The following is a 20,554-nucleotide window of genomic DNA, read 5'->3' as shown; positions in this document are numbered from 1 at the left end:
GAATGCTTTGCTTCTTAGAAATTTCTTCCACCAGATACTCTAAATCATCCCCCTTAAGTTCAAAGTTCCACAGATCTTTAGAGCAGGGGCACAATACCTCCAATCTCTTTGCTAATGCATAACAAAAGTCACCTTTTCTCCAGTTCCCAAAAAGTTTCTCATCTCCATCTGAGACCACCTCAGCCTGGACTTTATTGTCCATATCACTATCAGCATTTCAGTCATAACAATTTAACAAGTCTCTGGGAAGTACCACACTTTCCTTCATCTTCCTGTATTCTTCTGAGCCCTCCAAACTGTTCCAACCTCTGCCTGTTACCCAGTTCCAAAGTCACTTTCACATTTTCAGATACCTTTATAGCAATTCCCCACTCCAGGTACCAATTTTCGGTATTAGTCCATTCTCACACTGCTATAAAGAAATACCTGAGACTGGGTAATTTATAAAGAAGAGGTTGAAGTAGCTCATGGTTCCACAAGCTCTACAGGAAGCATGGATGGGGAGGCCTCAGAAAACTTACAATCATGTCAGAAGGTGAAGGGGAAGCAGGCATATCCTACATGGCTGGAGCAGGAGGAGGAGGGAAAAGGGGGAGGTGCTACACACTTTTAAACAACTAGATATCATGAGAACTGACTCACTATCATGAAAACAGCAAGGAAATCTGCCCATAATCCAATTACCTCCCACCAGGCCACTCTTCCAGCATTGGGGATTACAATTCAACATGAGATTTGGGTGGGGACACATATCAAAACCATGTCATCCAGCTACCAAACACTCCCAGTTCTCTTGGGTATATCATAGAATTGAATTTCCCTGACCCTTTGTAGTTAGGTGGATACATGTGAGTTGCTCTGGCCAATGAAATGTGAGCAGAAGAAATGTGTGTCACTTCTGGGTCAAACCTTAAAGAACTAGTACACAGTTCACCACATTCTCTGTTTTTCCCTCAGCAACTGTGTGAGAACAGAGGTGGAGCCTCCCTCAGAACTGGATTACTGAGGATGGCACAGATGTGAACCTTCTGCTGACCTACAGCAAACATGCAATGGGAACAAGAACTTTTGTTGTTTTAAGCCATTGAGATTTTGGAGGGTGTCTGTCACTATAGCATAACCTAGCCTCTACTCTTTGATACATGCAGGTATGCTTTAACCCCTCCTCAATCCTCCCCTCCTCACATACACTTAGTACTGAGGGAAGTTGACTTTCATGTGGAATGGTATCTACTCTAAATGAAATAGCATTGTCTAAGTGGCACTTCATTCCTTCATGCTTCTCTTCCTTGTGCATAATAAAGTGCCAGACAGCTCTAATTCAAGCACAGAATTTGCTTACAAGTGACAATCATCTTGGAATGGTTTACAGTATATTAACTACTGACAAATATGTTGTTTGTATTGCTCCCTCATTGCCTCAAAAGTCTAGTGAAGAGGAAAATGGAAAAAGAGCCTGTTAGTGAGCTGCAGAATGGCCTCTTCTTCCAGTTAAAAACTGGGCTAGGAAAGGCCAGGCTCTGCATTATCTGCTGGAGTCAAATTAGAGATGGATGTTCCAGCTTTAATGGTAATGCAGAGTTTGGAAGTCAGAGCCCATTGATTCACTTGGTCCCTGCTTTAGCACACATATGGTGCTGCTCACCCATATTTATAGGTAGAGGTTACACACAGATTGAGAAAGATTTCTGTTATGTTCTCTGAGCAGATCCTCAGTTCTCTCACCCCTCTTACCATCACTATGTGGTTGGAACAAATAATTTTATTCCATTTATTCTATTTCTATTTATTTTGAGTTGGTCAAGGAAGTCAATATAGATAGACCCTTATTGCTTCTGCAGCTTTTGTATATGATAGTGGTTCTCTATCCTTTTTGCACATTAGAATTATCTTGGAAGTTTCAAAATTACAAATATCTAGGACTCACCCTCAGATATTCTGATTTAATTGCTTTGGTATGGGTCATGGGCTTGGGAAATTTTTAAAAGATCCTTAGGGAATTCTAATATCTAGGTGGCTGGGTTTTCCCAGGAAACAGATTCTCAGATGGAGATGTGTATTCTGAAAGTTTATTGGGGAGTACTCTGGAGCTCAGCATCAGTAGGGGAATGAAGAATCAGGTTTGGCAGAGGGAGAAGTTGAATTGTAATGCAGTCACAACAAAGACTGCAGTTGACCTCACAGGGAGATTCAGAGCTGAGATGGCCCTTTGGAGTTGTCTTGAATTGGAGCAAGGGAGCTGCACCACAGTTCCTCTGCAATAACTAGTCCTTAGATGTGGCTGCTCCTCAGGAAAAGGGGCATGACACCGGGCAATAAACAGGATGGATGAAGTCGCTGACATCATGAATTTGTTTTGTTGTTTTGTTTTTGAGATGGAGTCTCGCTCTGTCACCCAGGCTGGAGTGCAGTGGCACGGTCTTGGCTCACTGCAACCTCCGCCTCCCGGGTTCAAGCGTTTCTTCTGCCTCAGCCTCCTGAGTATCTGGGACTACAAGAGCCCACCACCATGCCTGGCTAATTTTTGTATTTTTAGTAGAGACGGGGTTTCACCATATTGGCTAGGCTGGTCTCAAACTCCTGACCTTGTGATCCGCCCGCCTTGACCTCCCAAAGTGCTGGGATTACAGGCGTGAGCCACTGCGCCAGGCCGACATAATGAATCTTACTTGATAGTTGGGGAAGTCAGAAAAAACATATAAACATAAAAGCAAGATAATAAGTGAGAAGGATTAATGCTATTAATGAAAATTTTAAAAATTTTAAATGTTAGTGGCTGGGAGAGGCAGCATAATGTCATGGTTAAGGCATGGATTCTTGAAACTGACTGGTTGAGGTCCAGACCTGGCACTACCATTATTTGCTAAGACCTGAGACAAATTAAAACCCTTGTGCCTCATTTTATAATGTACTTATCTATAAAATACGAATATAGTAGCTACTTTACAAAGTTGTTGTAAGGACTTAGTTAATTTGGATTGTTTCAACTGATTTGAGGAGTGCTTGGCACATAGTTTCCGGAAAGTGTTAGCTGTTATTCTCATTATTGTTGCAGGGCAAAGAAGTAGGTGGTTAGGGAAACACCTTATTAAGAAGCTGACATTTGTTCATCTTCTCATCATTCAAACTGGATTCAAACTGAATATTGAGAAAAAGCTAGCTCTGAAGAACCAGAATGGCACCCCTACAGACAAATGGAAAAGCAAATCAGGCTGGGTGAGGTGGCTCATGCCTGTAATCCCAGCACTTTGGGAGGCCGAAGCAGGCGGGTCACTTGAGGTCAGGAGTTCGAGACCAGCCTGGCTAACATGGTGAAACCCTGTCTCTACTAAAAATACAAAAATTAGCCAGGCATGCTGGTGGGCGCATATAGTCCCAGCCACTTGGGAGGCTGAGGCAGAAGAATCACTTGAACCTGGAAGACAAAGTTTGCAGTGAGCTGAGATTGCGTCACTGCAATGCAACCTGGGGGACAGAGCAAGACTCTGTCTCAAAAAAAAAAAAAAAAAATTGTCAGTTAGCTAAATGTGAGAACTCCATTTACCCATGTAAAAATGCATAGATTTCAGCTTCTGAAATATTAAGAATATCAACATTAGGTGTCTGGGTGTGGTGGCTCACACCTGTAATCCCAGCACTTTGGGAGGCCAAGGCGGGAGGATTGCTTGATCCCAGGAGTTCAAGACCAGCCTGGGCAACAGGGTGAAACCCTGACTCTACAAAAAAATACAAAAAAAAAAAAATTAGCTGGGCATGGTAGCACATGCCTGTAGTTCCAGCTACTCCAGAGGCTGAGGTGGGAGGATCGCTTGAACCTGGGAGGCTGAGGTTGCAGTGAGCCGAGATCGCGCCACTGTACTCCAGTCTGAGTGACAGAGCAAGACCCTGTCAAAAAAAAAAAAAAAAAAAAAAAAAAAAAAAAAGAGAAAAGAAAAGGCTGTAGTGGAGAAAAAGCTTGGCTTATTACAGAAACAGAGGGAAGGCCAGTGTGTTTACAATGTAGTGAAGAGGGTAGGTTTGAAGGCTGAGAGACAAGTGTAGCATAATAGGAAATACATATGTTGTCTTTGTCCCTAGTTCCTGACACAGAGCTCCTAAAATTCTTGTAATTTTCTGAGTGATAGGGGTGTCTTATTCACTACAAGTTCCTTTCAACCATACTTGAGATTTTGCTAATAATGTGACTCCTGGTGAGCCCTAGATAGCTTCAGGATGGAGACTGGTCACGAAAGGAACCAACCACCTGATTAGAGGATTGGAACTTTCAGTCCCACTCCCTACTTCTGGAGAGGTGAGAGGGCCTGAAGATTGGCCAGTGATTTAGTCAATCATGCCTATGTGATGAGACCTCCACAAATTCCCTCAACAACAGGGTTTGGAGATCTTTGGAACTGGCAGACATATTCATGTGCCAGGATTAGTGCACCCAAAATCCACAGAGACAAAGCTGGGCTTAAGACATGTCTGGACCTTGCCTTATGTACCTCTTCATCTGGCTGTTCATTTGTATTGTTTTTAATAAACCAGTGAAAGTAAAATGTCTTCCAGATTTCTATGTTATTCTACCAAATTATCAAATATAAAAGGGGGAAGTGTGGGAACCTCCAATTTTATAGCCAAAGTGGGCAGAAGTATGGGTACCTTGGCCTCCAATGCTTGCTACTGGCATCTAAAGTGAGGGTAATTGTGTGGGACTGAGGCCTTAGAACTTTGAGTCTGACACCATGAGTAGTTAGTGTTAGAATTTAATTCAATTATAGGATGCCCAGCTGGTGTCCAAATTGTTGAGAACTGGTTGTCGGTGTGGAAAAACCCCACATGTTTGATGTCAGAAGTGTGGTGAGCAAAGACAGCTCGGTAGGCACTGACCAAATTAGGCTGGGCAACAGTGAAGAGTCATCATCCATTTGTTTGTCTATGCCACCACCACCTCCCTGACCCACACAGTGACTACTTTAGGAAAGGGACTGTAGTGGATCCTATAATACGCTGACCAGGTCCTCCTTCAGGACTGAAGGACCTATTTCCCTTCATGTTGGAAGTGCTGCAGGCACTCAACCCTCAGCTGTCAGCCCTCTTTCCAAGAATTGCCTTTGGCTGGAGAAAGATACCTCACCCAAGATCACATCCTTCTGGGGGAAGCCTGCATCTAATGACTGGTTGATTTGGGAATATAAGAGTCCAGCCTCATCACTTCAACTGGGGACAACTCTATACTGGAGACAATTTTATATGACCATTCCAGCCTCAGAGCTCAGCATCAATTTGGCTGAGGTCTTTCTTGTTACTATGTCACAGCCTGACATTATCCTCTGTCCAATCCTGCTTTGTTCTCTTCTTTCACAGACACTCATCTCAAGATTACTCCCTAGTAAAATTTCTACACGCTAATCTCCATGCCAGAGCTTTTTGGGGGGGGAACACGACTTGAAATGAGTACCATGTCTTTTGTGTCTTCCTACACCCAGTCTCATCATACATCTCAGAACCTCAATAAATATTTGTCAAATTAATAAATGACAGAAAAGGTGGTAGCCGATACTAGGATGGGTTGGATAGATGTGTTGGTGGTGGCATGAGTGATTGGAAGGGGGAGAAATCGTGGGAAATATTAAAAAGGATATGGAAACCACAAGGGGGGGAAATCTTCCAGTCTTTTCCTTTCTAAGAAGTTGAGAACAGGATTCAAGATGGTATATGTGGCCGGGCGTGGTGGCTCATGCCTGTAATCCCAGCACTTTGGGAGGCCGAGGTGGGTGGATCACGAGGTAAAGAGATCGAGACCATCCTGGCCAACATAGTGAAACCCCATCTCTACTAAAAATACAAAAATTAGCTGGGCATGGTGGTGCGTGCCTGTAGTCCCAGCTACTTGGGAGGCTGAGGCAGGAGAATCGCTTGAACCCGGGAGGCAGAAGTTGCAGTGAGCAGAGATCGTGCCATTGCACTCCAGCCTGGTGACAGAGTGAGACTCTGTCCCAAAAAAAAAAAAAAAAAAAAAATGGTGTATACTTATTGGTGCTACCAGAGCAGCAGATCTTTGAGGGATAAAAACAAACTTGCATCACCATCAAAACGTCAACAATCTACTTTGTGAAGCTTATTCATCTACTCTCTACTAAACCAAGAAATTTATCTGTTTAAATGTTCTATTTGTAATAAAGTTAATTTGGGTAGATTGTATTTTCCTAGAATATACAATCTATTTCATCTAGGTTTTCAAGTTTCTATGCATAAAATGTTGAAAAGCAGTCTCATGGTCAAAAATTTTTCTCCATCTCATTTTTATTTCCTCCTTGTCAATTTTGATTTTCTATATTTGAGATTTCCCTCTTTTTTTCTTAACTAGGTTAGTTAGTGGTTTGTCTATTTTATTGAATTTTGCAGGACCAGAATTTTGGTTTATTTATTATTTCTAATTTTTTTCTGTTTTCTACCTCAATCATATACCCTTTTATCTTTATTAATTCCTTCAGTTTGCTTCCTTTTAAATTATGATGCTGTTCATCTTATAGATTCAAATTCATCCATATGCATTTTTTGTTTTTATTGCTTAGTATTTAAGGCTAAATATATATGTGTGTGTGTGTGTGTATGTGTGTGTGTGTCCCTCAAGCAAGCAAATTATATAATGAGGAAATATTAGGCATTCTCTCAAAGGTCAGAAATGAAACCTTAATGCCTACTATCTCCTCTGCTATTTTACATTCTATTCTAATTATTAGAAATGAAATCAGAAAAGAGAAAAACTAGAGGTATAAAATTGAATCAAAAAAAGAACACTATCACTATCTGTAGATGATATGATAGATAGTTTACCTGGAAAACCCATAAGGACAACAATAAAACTAACACAAATAGTAAAACAAGTTGATAATTTAGTAGGATATGAAATTAATAAATAAAAATCAATATCCTTCATACATAAAAGCAACTAGTGAAATGATGCAATGAAAGAGATAACCCAATTTGCAATAACAACAAAATGATAAAATACTTATAAGTACACAATTAAAAATTGCAAAACCTATATGAGAAAATATTAATACAACTACTAAGAGATACAAGTTAGACACACAAATGCAAAGAAAGCCTTTTTTCTTGGATAGCATGATTCAATATCATAAAGAAATAAAATCTTCTCCATGTTTGTTTATAAGTGTGTGTGTATGTGTGTGTGTGCATAAAAATAAAATATTTAATTTTTAAAAGAGCTAGATAAATTGATTCTTAACATTTGTTTGAAAAAATAACATGCAAAATCTTGGGAAACCCTGGAAAAGAAGAGCAAAGAGCTGAACGAATCCTACCAGTTATTAAAACATAACTCCTCTATAATTAAAACTGTTAGTGATGGCACATGAAAAGGCAGACAGAACAGAAGAATAGAACAGAGCAGTCCAGAAATATACCCAAGAACATATGGCAATTTAGGATATGATAAAGGTGGCATCTTGCATCACTAGGGAGAAGAGGGACTTAGACTGGGTTGAGATAAATGGATAGTCATTTGAAAAAAAAATAAAACTGGGTTCATACCTTATACCATACACTAAAATGAATTCCAAATGGATTAGATATTTAAGTGTAGAAGTAAATAAATTAAATCACACAAACACTAGAAGAAAACTTGAGTGAATTACTTTATAACCTGTATGTGAAGTTCTATGACTCGCAATTCAAAGGCAGCCATTAAAAAGACTGATAAATTTGAACTCATAAACATTCTCTGAAAAATTTTTTCACATGGGAAAAATATACCATGAGCAAAGTCAAAAGACAATATGGGAGAAGCACTATGCTAGATTCAGTACTCTGAATCCTCTCATATGACAGTGTTCCTATCGTGGCATTCCACTTTTTGCTAATCATTATTTTATATATATGAGACCTGATGAAGTGATGAGTTAAATGATATTAATTTCCCAATATATGTTTCCAAACTTTGAGTATAGTTTTCAGCCACTTCCTCTCTACAGCTACAAACGAGATTCTTTAACATGGTCATAATAATTCTATCATTTTAAGTTTTTGCATTAAACCAAGAATTTAGAACTTTAAGATCACTCCTACAATCCCTGAATTCCTCATTGCCTTTATTCACGTTTTTTTGGAAGTAGTTACTATATCCCTCAAAGCTGTGCCTTCACTAGGTACTTTATTTTTAGTGATCATAGGTGATAACTTAAGTGGTTGCTTGCTATGTACTATGAACTACTAAGTCCAATCTTTCAATACTAACCAGGTGTCCCAACAAGCACATAGAATTAGATGTACAATAGATTTGGTCAGAAATGGGATGTGGGGGATTCCTGTGAAGGATAATGGGGGCAGAAACAGGCATAGGCAGGGAGAGCCTTTTTGTTGAATCATCATAGCCATTGATGAAGGCTGCTTAACATCAACTGGCCAAGACATTTTGTCTGTTTGATTTTTCAGCCACGCTTCTGTGGTAAATGCTTCCTGGTGACCCTTAAGGTGTGATACAAAAATCTTTACACTTATGCCCTCCTCTATTCATATATATGCTCTATTACTTCAAGGCACCATAATTCCCATAATTATCAGTGAGCCCAGCTCTGTCACTGCCTTGCCTACTGTCTGCCCTGGCTTGGAGAGGATAACTACCACTGAAGTCAGTGATGCTGGTTCCCATCTCACCATCACATTCCTGATGGCCTGGGTGGAAGAGGGTGCCCTTTGGGTCCTCTCATGAACCATAAGCCTATGATGAATCTTCTGGTCTCATGTAATATATTAATTCCAGCGTGCCCACTTCCCTCAGTCTCTTCATTCCCTTCTCTACTATCTGCCAGGGCAGTTTTCACTTGATCCTTGTTGACTGTCACTTCTTCCAGGCTTCTAAAAGCTAACTTGTCAGTACATTTGCCCCATCCCTTAGGGTCCCTGCCAGGTCATTAAATTTCATGTCCTGAAAAAGTGTTCCCAAGTGAGTTAACTTTTGCTTACCTAGTCATATGTTCCAGTTTCTTTCAAACACTTTTAAATCCTGTTCTACAGATACTCTCTGGCTCCTGCTAGTGAATGCTGGGTAATTCTTGATGCTCCTACTGTATATAATCTCTTTATTCCCTTATCAGACCTAGCATTTTTCCATACAGGTTATACTGAGATTTAACCTTAGTAATAAGCCTAACAGCCAGGAGAGGAGGTGGGGCAGCTCCTGATGTATCCCACCTATTGTCTTACAGGGCACGAGCCTGCAGCATTTTCCTGTATGGGGGAAATGCTAGTCTTAAGAAGAAATGGTTATCTTGGCCAGGTGCGGTGGCTTACGCCCATAATCCCAGCACTTTGGGAGGCCGAGGTGGCCAGATCACGAGGTCAGGCGATCGAGACCATCCTGGCTAACACGGTGAAACCCCGTCTCTACTAAAAATACAAAAAATTAGCCGGGCATGGTGGTGGGCGCTTGTAGTCCCAGCTACTCGGGAGGCTGAGGCAGGAGAATGGCGGGAACCCGGGAGGCAGAGCTTGCAGTGAGCCGAGATCCCACCACTGCACTCCAGCCTGGGTGACACAGCGAGACTCTGTCTCAAAAAAAAAAAAAAAAAAAAGAAATGGTTATCTCTACAAGCTCTAAGGGTTCAGGGAGGTCTGAAGAGCTATAATCCTCAAATGCAAGCATCCTGATGCTTCCATTTCACGTTTCAGGGGCCCAGATTATCCCTATCAGGGGCTAGAACTTCATGTAACAGGCCTGCCTTGGCTCAGCATTTAAATGCCTCTGGAATTCTGCAGCTCAATCAGATCTTGTGTCCACTCCTGTTAACACCTATGTCTGCCCTTCCGCTGCAGGAGGTAAGGTTTATTTCAAGCAACTACAGAGGCACTCTGGCTCTCATAGTTAGTCTTTAACTGTTTGTTAACAGCCTGCAGACTTCCATTATCTCTCTGCAGGATGTCAATCGAACTTAATCCTATCAAGCCAACTCTCCTGTCCTTACAGGTATTGTTTTACCTGTCTCTTTCAAGTGCCTGAATCACCAAACCAGCAAGGGCATTCCCCTCCACTGTGAAATTTTCCCAGATCACTACAGGTGAAATCGCCAACAGTTGGGTTGACACATTGTATCTGGGACTATTCATGATCTTATAGAGGCACTCAGCATGGTGTCCTGCTTTTCAGACAGGTACTTAGTGAGCCAGTGGCCATATCCCATTTTTATGAGTTTTTCCTGTCCACTGTCAGTTAGGTTAGTTAGGTCTTTTGAGAAGCAGATGCCAAGATGGGATCAGGGGTGAGAGATTTATAGGGGGAAATGCCTATGAAGGGTAAAGGCAGAGGAAGCATTTTAGGAGGTGAGAGGCTTCAGTCTGTGTTGCAAGTGTGGAAAAAGAGAAAGAAGGAAGAATTGGGTAAGAAGAGCCTCAGACCATAGGGCAGTTCTGAGAAAGTTTCCACTTGGCTGAAAGGAACTCCCCAAACCAAAGTTGCTCCTTAGAGGAATCCCAGTTTGAGGCAGGAGTGAGCTGGCCCCAGTACCTCTGCCATGCTCAGGCATTGGCTGGGAGGAACAGCAGCTGGAAGCTGTCAGTCACTATGTTCACTGCTCATGGAGCAGGTTCTGTTGAAAGAGAGCTGAGCAGCATGTTTCCATGGCTGCCGTGCCAGATAACCAATCACAAAACTTCCCCATTTCCCAGGGGTTCTGTTGTCTGCATCAACTTCTGGTTCCAATTTCTGTATCCTTCCGGATTCTTAGCTGCATATAGCAGAAGCTGACTGGCTGATTAGGCAAAAAGAGAGTTTTTTAAAAAGGGTACTGGATAGCTCATAGAATTATTGAGAATGTCTTAGGCTAAGTTTCCATGGTCAATGCCAGAAAGCAACCTACAGAATTCGATAATGAAGAAAAACACAGCTGTTTCCCCTGCTGCTACCAAATCCTAGAAGCTGCAGATTGAACAGCTGCTATCTACTAGAAATGACTGAAGTAGCTGCTGCTGTTAGCCCCAAACTCACTTCTAAACCAGGAACTCAACTTGCCTGCTACTATCTCCCTTGACAGCCAGAAGACTCTGCTATTGATATCTGGGACCAGCAGTCTAGTCTTTCACCCTTCAGGCTGTTTTTGGCTTGAAGGTGAGGTTTCACCAGGGACCCGCCCCTATCTGCCTAGGCATTTGGCTGCCTCCTGTCACTATTATTGTAATCCTCTCCAGGAAAGTGGATTAAGTAGGGAAGCTGCTCTTCGCCAATCAAACTGAAGCAGGGGGTATATCTAAGTCACATGATTGTGCCCTAGCTGAAAGGAACCTGTGGAGGTGAGTTGCCTGAATTCTAAATTATAGAGATGAGACTCTAATTCTCTAGACATTTCAAAGATGCTCGAAAAGTTCTGGAAAACAGGTCAAATACCAACTTCAAATGTTCAACTTCATGCCTGCCTCATGCATAACTATAAAATCATTTGTATTAGTAAATACTTAAGGACAACCTAAATACCCATCATTAGATAAATGGTTAACTAAATAACGAAAAGTATTTACTTTGGCACACTATGTAGTAATAAAAAGATTGAGAAAGTTCTGTATGTGTTAGCAAAGAATAGTATCTAATATGTCTTTATGCAAACAAATTCAAGACAGAAATATATATATAACTATATGCACATATGTGTTTGAAAGTTAATAGCATGATTCTATTCATATTCATAAACATATATGTAAGTATATACATATTATTCTCTATTTATACATAGAAAAGGACTAAAAAATATATATCCATATGATACATTTGCTTACTTTTAGTTAGGTAAGACGATATTGAGTGTTGGGGCACAGTAAATGGAACATTCACATTTAATTCTCTACAACTCTCACTGTATAAATCTATTATCATAAGACTATATTTGTGTTTAGCTATTACATTTATGGAGAAGATGAGGCTTTAGAATATAAATAAGTAGCCCAAGTGATCTACAAATTTGGTTCTGAAGTCCTTAATGGCCAAAAATGGTAACAGCCTCCATTTCAGTTTGCTTTGTCCATGGGAAGGGGGAGATTCCAATTACCTGGGGCATAAACATTTTACCTGGTGTTATTGTATTGTAGTATAATGCAAAATAAGTATTTGGTCATTGTCCTTGGTTCTTGGCACAGAGCCCCTGAAACCCTTGGAATTTCCTGAGTGATGGATATTTTTGTATGCTAATGAGATATTTGGTGGCTAAGGGCCCCTAAATAGCTTTAGGATGGGGGCACAATAAGAGGGTTGGAATTTTCAGCCCCCTCACCACATCCCCCCACCATGTTTGGGGAAGGGAGAGGGACAGGAGATTGAGTTCAAAAACCAATGGCCAATGATTTAATCAATCATGACTACATAATGAAACCTTTATAAAAATTTCTGAATGACAGTCAGAGAGCTTCTGGGTTACTGAGTATGCTGGGAAGGTGGTGTGCTCAGAGAGGGTATGGGAGCCCTGTGCCCACTGACCCCATACTTTGCCCTATGCATACCTTCCATTTGGCTGTTCCTGAGTTGTATCCTTTATAATAAACTGTTACTAGCAAAGCACTTTCCCAAGTTCTGTGAGTTATTCTAATGAATTATTGAATCTAAAAAGGGGATTGTGTGAACCCCCAAATTTATGGCTTGTCAATAAATATGGGTGGAAAGATTGAACTTGTGACTGACATCTGAAGTGAAGGCAGACTTGTGAAATGAGCCCTTAACTTGTGGGGTCTATGCTAACTTTAGATAGGTAGGGTCTGAATTGGATTGAAGTGTCGGACACTCAGTTTGTGTCAAGAATCAGTGAATTTGTGTTGGTAAAGTTACCACATATTTGGTGTCAGGGGAAAAACACTTTTCAAATATGCATAACTTTTTCATATGAGTCTCTAAGTAGGCATATTGAGCAATGTACCTGACAATTTTCTTCAGAACACATCTACATTAAATGAAATAGTGAATTCATTAGGGCTGTTTCTTGGGGTGTCACTTAACACAACTAAGCCATAATGCAAAAGTTCCAACCTAAAGAATCAATCATGCAAGGATCAAAGTTCCTCCAGTTAGTACCTTCAGTTAGTTCCTCCAGTTGGTACTTCTTGCTAAATAATATCATTGGCCATCAGTGAAAGAGGCAGTTGGAGGAAGGAGAGTTACAGCTGTACCATCAACTCATATATAATGCTAACTATGAATCTTGACCCAAGTGGAACTCCATCAGTAAGGATAAAACACTAGTCAAATGGGAACTTTTGTAAACATTAATGCTTTGTAGTAAGACCGGGGCTCATTTTTCAAAAGCTAGCTTCTTCTTTTTTTGAGATGGATTTTCGCTCTTGTTGCCCAGGCTGGAGTGCAATGATGCGATCTCGGCTCACTGCAATCTCTGCCTTCCGGGTTCAAAAGATTGTCCTGTCTCAGCCTCCTGAGTAGCTGGGATTACAGGCCCCCACCACTACGCCTGGCTACTTTTTTGTATTTTTAGTAGAGACAGGGTTTCACCATGCTGACCAGGCTGGTCTTGAACTCCTGACCTCAGGTGATCTGCCCGCCTCGGCCTCCCAAAGTGCTGGGGTTACAGGTGTGAGCCACCATGCCTGGCCAAGTCAGCTTCTTTATAGGTCAGGTTTAATGATTTGAAAGGCATATTTACATTACTCCCTCTCATTGTCAATAACTTCTACTAAGCCCCTTCTAGATACAGAACAAAGCATAGAGTAGACACTGTTGATGCTCTGTTTCGTATTTCTTTGGCCTACATAAATTCACCTGCAGATGCAAATAAAGACAATTACCAGCACCTGTTAGCTTCCCAGCTCAATCACCAGTCTGTCTTCTCGGGCTGAGGATTTTATCCAGCATGGAAACTTAGGCTACTATATACAGGCACAACATGGAAGTATGGGGAGTTCATGCTATTTGAGAGAAACTCAGCCAATGAAGTACGGGATCTGTGAATAAGAGCTCCAGTGTCCCTCTCAACCCCACCCACCTCCACCACAGTCCTTGGGAAACCTCTTCCATGTGATATTTCAGAGGTGCCCTAGCAAAATTAAGCTCCAGTTGCCCACAGCGATAACCTGCTAATGAATACCCACTTCATTAGCTTTCCTTTTGTATTTTCTCACTAACTCACTTCTCCATTCTGCTTCCTATGCTCACCTCCCAAATAAAAAATTTGCACCCATGTCCTCACCTCAGAGTCTGCTTTTGAGAGGGGCCAAAGTAAGACAAAGAACATGTGTTTATTTTTGCAATCTCATTTGAAATAAATTAGAATAAGGTAAAGTACTACTTAGGAAGTAACTATGAGCCCTCTTAAGACAGAAAATTTTTTAAAAGATTTATTTAAAAGCTTAGGAATCAGTATCTGACATTGTAGATAAAACACAAAAATCACATTTCTAGTAACCACTGTTATAGCCTGACCGTGAAAGATCTGTTTTCCCTGTTAACATTCCACAAAACCAAATTAAAGATTGAACCCTTTGGAGACCCTTGTATTGAATGAATAAAGAGCCTGTCTTTATCATTTCCTTCAATCAATCTTCTTGAAGATGTGATAATCTTGCCAAAGCAAAAAGCAAAGTCAAGTGATTTATTTAAACATGTCTACCAGGTGATCACTGCCTTAGTTGTCTTTTCAGAAATGGTAGCAGCCCAGAGGGTTTCCCGTGCTCTAAGCCTGAAATTAGTTCTGGAGAATAAAGAGAAATTTGCTGTCCCGAGTTATGAGATCTTGAAAGACAGTGAGTAATATGTGGGTGCATGACCACTCTCCTAAGCTTGAGAGACAGCTGAGAAAATCATATTCTTTTATTATAAAACCTGTGTTTGCTGAGGTAAGAGAGGTTCAGAGAAGAAAATCAAAGGAAAAGATAATGGCCAATATTTGGAAATGTTTTGTAGTAAATGTGATAACATTATGAAATCTGTTTTCCCCCTGTCCTGCAAATCTCAAATATGCAGAGCCTGACACTTGATTCTAAATGAAAAATTTATCTCTAAGGGTCAGAAATACTTCAGTTCACATATGACCACAAGGTTTTAAATGATGACTCATTTGTTTTTATCCCCTCACTTGCTTTTAATTTCAAAAATATCTTTCACGTAGAAAGCTTTCCAATATGCTCCATTCAACACACAAGTTAGGTGTTGATGTTTGTGGACAGAATATCTGTTTTGAAGTAAATGCCAAGTTTGATCAGGACCTATTGCTCTTGGTTTCTCATAGCTGTTTATTTTTCTTTCTGGAAAGGTAAAATTGCATTCAGAAACCAAGCAAACCTTATTTCAAAGATCCTTATCATTTGTTGATGCCAGCCCTTCCCTAAAATCAACTACTGTCCTGAAACTACAGTGGTATTGGGATAATCAAAGCAATAGTAAAGGCTTTCTTCTATCAGAATCTTAAATATCTTAAAGACTGGAAATTTTGATAGTGTTATATTCAGATCTGATAATGGCTCACGGCATTATTGGAAATATAATTTCTTAATTTCTCTGTATCTCTTGTCACAGCCATAAAATCTATTTGCCTCTTCAGTTATATAAAGTCATCCTTATCAGCTATTGAAAGTATTTATTAAGTATCAATTTATAAATGGAGCCACGCTTGGCAGAGAAAGGCAGATCATAACTTCCTCTGGAATGTGGTTAATTTATTTCAATGCACCACTATGATAGACTGAATATGTCTATGATACATAGATAATTGAATAATAAACATTTATCTGAATGAATAAGCATAATGTTCAGGTGTCTGCATTATGTGGAAGTAAGGAATTACTGAATTTATATAGAAATTAGTGAGTGGAAAGCCGATGTATGTTTTATGTTTGGACATGGTAATGGGAAAACTTTTTTACTCAGGCAATTAATTCATGAAAGCGTTATTGAGTACATGGGGTTTTGAAAGCAACGATGACACTTGGCGGTGATGTGAAGAGGTAAAATAGCACTTTTAACTGAGGATGGCAGTGACCCCTCTATTTCCTTGGCTGAATAAAGTGTTCCTTAGGGTCCCATGGGTGGCAGGTACACACAGAACAGGGTTTCACAACTATGACGGGGCAAACTATTTCAGTGATGCTCCCATTTGAAGGTTAAAGTGGGGAGAAGACAGAGGGAAAGAGAATACTGTAATTCTGATGTTATTTTCAACAAATTTGTATGCTTTTGTTGATATTTCTAAATACTTGACTATTCATGCTGTGCAAATTTGTTTCAAAATGGTTAACATGAAACTACCTATACCAAGAACATGTTTTCAAATTAGGAAATGAATAACCACACTGCTGTTCTAATGAAATTAGTCTAAATTGTAGCCAAAAACTTCTCACCATATTTATGCATTAAAACTCTTTAGGAAAACAAGGTATTTTAGGACTTATTTTGGCTACCTAAAAATATGACTTTAAGTCACTATTTGTAACAATACAATTTTTCTAATAGGAAAGGTTTTCTAATTACAAAGATTCTGTGAAATTTGAGGGGCATAAAATTCCATTTAAATAAGGCAAACTGCTTATATAAGAGGGAAACTAAGAAGCATTCAATGGAAATATACAATTTTTAGATGAGAAGATAAATTCATGAAAAATGAAGCTTGCACTACATAAAAAAAAGTTATCGTGTAATTTTGTCTCTATGTTATGTGTGAAGAAAGGAACCAGAATTTTGAAAAGGCTACAGTAACCAAAACAGCATGGTACTGGTACCAAAACAGAGATATAGATCAATGGAACAGAACAGAGCCCTCAGAAATAATGCCACATATCTACAAGTCTCTGATCTTTGACAAACCTGACAAAAACAAGAAATGGGGAAAGGATTCCCTATTTAATAAATGGTGCTGGAAAAACTGGCTAGCCATATGTAGAAAGCTGAAACTGGATCCCTTCCTTACACCTTATACAAAAATCAATTCAAGATGGATTAAAGACTTAAATGTTAGACCTAAAATCATAAACACCCTAGAAGAAAACCTAGGCATTACCATTCAGGACATAGGCATGGGCAAGGACTTCATGTCTAAAACACCAAAAGCAATGGCAACAAAAGCCAAAATTGACAAATGGGATCTAATTAAACTCAAGAGCTTCTGCACAGCAAAAGAAACTACCATCAGAGTGAACAGGCAACCTACAAAATGGGAGAAAATTTTCGCAACCTACTCATCTGACAAAGGGCTAATATCCAGAATCTACAATGAACTCCAACAAATTTACAAGAAAAAAACAAACAACCCCATCAAAAAGTGGGCGAAGGACATGAACAGACACTTCTCAAAAGAAGACATTTATGCAGCCAAAAAACACATGAAAAAATGCTCACCATCACTGGCCATCAGAGAAATGCAAATCAAAACCACAATGAGATACCATCTCACACCAATTAGAATGGCAATCATTAAAAAGTCAGGAAACAACAGGTGCTGGAGAGGATGTGGAGAAATAGGAACACTTTTACACTGTTGGTGGGACTGTAAACTAGTTCAACCCTTGTGGAAGTCAGTGTGGCAATTCCTCAGGGATCTAGAACTAGAAATTCCATTCGACCCAGCCATCCCATTACTGGGTATATACCCAAAGGACTATAAATCATGCTGCTATAAAGACACATGCACACGTATGTTTATTGCAGCATTATTCACAATAGCAAAGACTTGGAACCAACCCAAATGTCCAACAATGATAGACTGGATTAAGAAAATGTGGCACATATACACCATGGAATACTATGCAGCCATAAAAAATGATGAGTTCACGTCCTTTGTAGGGACATGGATGAAATTGGAAATCATCATTCTCAGTAAACTATCGCAAGAACAAAAAACCAAACACCGCATATTCTCACTCATAGGTGGGAATTGAACAGTGAGAACACATGGACACAGGAAGGGGAACATCACACTCTGGGGACTGTTGTGGGGTGGGGGGAGGGGGGAGGGATAGCATTGGGAGATATACCTAATGCTAGATGATGAGTTGGTGGGTGCAGCGCACCAGCATGGCACATGTATACATATGTAACTTACCTGCACATTGCGCACATGTACCATAAAACCTAAAGTATAATAATAATAATAATAATAATAATAAAAGAAAAAAAAAAAAGAAATAAAAAAAAAAAAAAAAAGAAAAATCTCTATAGAGCACCAAGCTAGACTTTCACAATTTCTGCTAGATTCCACCCATGCTAACTTCTTTCTAAACAAATTGTTTTGGCTTTTCTAATCTAGCCTTAGTTCCATTTGAAAATTTTTTTAACCACTGTCATGCTGTAACAACTAAAACTGGATGAAGGTCATTATTGATTGATCAATAATTAAGAATTTTTTATCTGCTCCAAAGTAGTTGTCCCAACCACTATAAATAAATATTGTTTAATGTGTAAAAAAAAGAAAAGGCAACTGCAATTTCCCTGTTCTCTAATGGCATCTCCAATTTTCCTGTTCTCTGATGACATGGGCAGGCACAATAGATGCTTCAGTTCAAGACAAAATATGTAGGTAACTAGTTACTGAGTCTTAAGTCTCTGAGTCACTACTCAGAGACATTGAAAGAATCGAGTACAAATTGCTAGGATGGGCTATAGATTATCAAAGGTTTCAGATGACTCTTTTCTACTCCCTGCTGACTTTTTGGCATGCATTTCTATGAGTCTTAACACATGTATAAGTTAATGTATCCATTAATACCACCACAATCAGGATACAGAGCAGTTTTATCACCCCTCAAAAATGACTTCATGCTCTTCCTCTATAATCACACCCTCTTCCCCCCTCTCAACTTTTGGCAACCACTGATTTGTTTTGTCTCCCTAGAACATGTTACAAATAGAATCGCATACTACGTAACCTTTACAAAATTGCTTCATTCACTTAGCATAATGTCTTTGAGATTCATTGATGTTGTTCCATGTATCAATAATTTATTCCTTTTCATTGATGAGTATTATTCCATTGCATGGGCATATCACAGTTTGTTTGTCTACTCACACTTTAAAAAAGGTATATGGGTTGCTTCCAGTTTGGGACAATTATAATAGAGCTGTGATATATATTAATTTGCTGGTTTTTGTATTAACATAAGTTTGTATTTCTTTGGAGTAAATACCAAGGAATAAGATTGTTGGATAGTATGGTAAATGTAGGTTTAACTTTATAAGAAAACTGCCAAATGATTTCACAGAGTGGCTATATCATTTTGCATTCCCAGGTGAGGGTTCCAGATGTGTCACAATTTTGCAAACAGTTGATATTGTCAGTATTTTTTAGCCATTGTAATATATGTGTAGTGGTATCTCCTCATTCTTATTTGCATTTCTCTAATAACTAAAGATGTTAAATGTTCTCTCACATACTTATTTGCCATCTCTGTATTTTCTTTGGTGAAGTGTATGTTTTAGTGCTTTGCAAAATGTTTTTGAAATTTTTATTGTGATATAATTGTAAATTTACATGCGGTTGTAAAACACAATATGGAGAGAGTCTTTGTATGCTTTACCCGGTTTCTAACAATGATAACAATTTGCAAAAGTATAGTATAGTATCACAACCAAGATATTGACATTGATACCTTATAAACATATACAATTGTTATTAATTAAAAGTAAAATATTATAGTATAGTATAGTGCACTATGTAACCTTCTGAGACTGGCTTTTTACACTCAGCATGATTTCTCATAGATTCCTCAAATTGTTGCACGTATCAATAGTTTGTTCTTTTTCATTGCTGAGTGTGTATATGCCACAGTTTGTGTAACTATTCATTCCTTGAAGGGCATCTAGGTCGATTCCAATTTCTGACTATTACAGATTAAACTGTTATGACATTTATGTTCAGGTTTTTGTATGATCATGTTTTCATAACTTTGGAATAAATATCCAATAGTACAATTGCTGGGTCGTATGGTAGTTGCATGTTTAGCTGTATAAGAAACTGCCAAACTGTTTTCCACAGTGCCTATACCATTTTACATTCCCATCAGCAATGCGGGCGATTCATTGTTTACATCATCTCAAGCATTTGGTGCTATATCTATTTTTTTTGTTTATTTTAGTCATTCTGATAGATGTGTAATGATATCTCATTTTAGTATTAATTTGCATTTCCTTAACTAATAGTGTCGAACATCTTTTCATGTGCTTATTTTCCATCTGTGTATCCTTTTAGGTGAAATGTCTTTTCAAGACTTTTGCCCATTTTCTAATTGGATTGTTTGTGGTTTTGCTGTTGGGTTTTGGGACTTCTTTATATCCTACATAATAGTCCTTTGTCAAATATGTGGTTAGCAAATAATTTCTCCCAGTCTGTAGACTGTCTTTAATCCTCCTCATATGGGATTTCACAGAGTAAAAGTTTCTAGTTTTAATGAGGTACAATTTATCAATTTTTCCTTTTATGAATCATGTTTTTGGTGTGAAGGCTAATAAAACCTTGTCTAGTATTAGAGCCCAAAGATTTTTTCTTTTGTTTCTTTTTTCTGTATATTTTACACTAAGTCCATTATCCATTTTAGGTTAATAGTTATATAAGGTGTGAAGTTTAGGGCAAGGTTCATTTTT

The sequence above is a fragment of the Pongo pygmaeus genome, chromosome X, assembly GCF_028885625.2.
Source record: "Pongo pygmaeus isolate AG05252 chromosome X, NHGRI_mPonPyg2-v2.0_pri, whole genome shotgun sequence".
Classification (NCBI taxonomy): Eukaryota; Metazoa; Chordata; class Mammalia; order Primates; family Hominidae; genus Pongo; species Pongo pygmaeus.
This window is presented reverse-complemented; position numbering follows the sequence as displayed.